This window comes from Charadrius vociferus, unplaced genomic scaffold (genome assembly GCF_000708025.1).
Source record: "Charadrius vociferus isolate BGI_N301 unplaced genomic scaffold, ASM70802v2 scaffold477, whole genome shotgun sequence".
NCBI lineage: Eukaryota > Metazoa > Chordata > Aves > Charadriiformes > Charadriidae > Charadrius > Charadrius vociferus.
In genome coordinates, this window is record NW_009649449.1 from 4343223 (window position 1) to 4345177 (window position 1955).

The following is a 1955-nucleotide window of genomic DNA, read 5'->3' on the forward strand; positions in this document are numbered from 1 at the left end:
CTGAGGCGGCGGCCCGCGCTTCCTTCTGCCCCCTCAGCGCCTGAGGGAAAGATGGGCGTTAAGGCCTAAGTCAGCAGTGTGCCTGATTTGTTGCTCTTGATGTTGTGTCCAGTTGCTTGTTTATTTAGAGACTTGAGCGTGGGCTCTCGTCATAAGGCTTATTCGCCTCTTGATGGAGACAGCCAGGATTCCGTGGCCTGCTGTGAGGCTGCTGCAGGTGTGACTAGTGTTTAAAAAAAATAATTATTTGTTTGTATATTCCCTACAAACAATGGCCTTCTTAACAAAGGTAGCAGAAAATGTTTACTACCGATATGCATCTTGAAGTCTGATACATTTATTTTGTCAAAACATTTCTTAGATTTTAATGCTGTGTAGTTATAAATTCAGTTTTGGAACATGTGTAAGTGAAGGGGAAGTTAAACAGTTCTACAATGTAATTTATTTGACAAAACTACTTCCACTTGCATTAAAATAGATGCTTTTCAGAAGATTTTACGAACTAGTACTTCAGTGAAGGGTTGGAGCTTGTTTCTTTTCTTCCCAGTGCTGAGAAGCAGGAAGGCTACTTACAGACATAAGTAAACTTGGATACTTGTTGTCCTTTGGTTTTTGGTGGTCTGTTATTAGAAACACAACGTGTGACATCAGCGTTCTAATTTAACTGTACCAAAAGTTGTCAATTGTAAGTAAAGCTGTGATGAATCTTACGGTTACGTAATGCATTCCTATCCCCTCCCTCCTTGCTCCAGCTGCAACTCAAATTTTACTTGCTAGGGTACAGAAGGGTGTGCAACATAAATTGCAGATTGTTCAATATGTAGCTGTAAAATCACCGCAATTAAGGAAAAACATAAGAACATTTTATGTAGTAAAACAGTAGGGGGAGCACCTGCATAAGAAAATATCTTGTGAGAAATGGGATATGGAATGCGAAATTTTCACATCCAGTGTGCATTTCCCACTTAAATCTTGATGAATCATGGTGATCTCATATGTCCCAAGTTAAGAAACTTGAACCTGCTACCCTGGATTACAGCATTTTTTAAAAATATGAAAATAAAACCAATTGACCGATCTTTGGGTCATTTTGTTCAGAATTCCAATTCACCTCGTACTCCCATATGTTTTGATTTTTGTTTAAAATGAGAGCTATGATTTCCATGCTATCTCATGTGTTCAACAGCACAATTGTTAAGAAAAATACCAAACGTGGGAGCAGTAGGGTTAAAATTAGAGGAATTTGTAACTTATTCACCACAAAAATACTCGTTGCTATTTCAACATTGCGCAGGCAGTGCAACAAGTGCATCCTAACATAGTTTAATGTTTCTACTGACTGTGATATATAGTTTTTCCTTTGTCTTGTGTCCAATGATTTCCTTCAGCAATTTGGAGGTTAATGTCTCTTAAAGCAGTTGCACCTGAGAAAATTAAAACATAAGAAAACAAGGGGGAGTTAGGAGCGAATGGTGGTATTTTGTTAGAGCTGCTAACTTAGCTTAGGGTGATATCTGCTTGGTTTTGAGCAACTGTTACAGAAGTTCATTAGAGTGCTAAGTATAATTTCTCATTTGTGCTCTGTATGTTTTACTAAGTGTGCCAGGTAAGTCTTTGTTGCCGTTTTATTGAAGTGGGTAAACGTGGTTTTCTTGTTTTATAGGTGAAGAAACCAAAGAAGAGCTCACAAGACGTTTTTCACAAAGCTGAAATGCTGGCTAATGAGCACTTAATTATTAGATTGGAAACTATTTATAAAGCTGAAGATGATTTTAGGCTTCGAAGGTCAGATTTTAATTCCTTAAAAATTTGTTATTTTGGGGGGATTGAGTGGTAAATAATAGTATTTTTCTTTTTAATAGAGTTAGTTATTTGTAGCAGTGTAAAGTGTATCCAAAAGCTGTAAGAAGAATGAGGTAGTAGATTCTTATGGTCCAGTAGAAGTTTGTGTAACT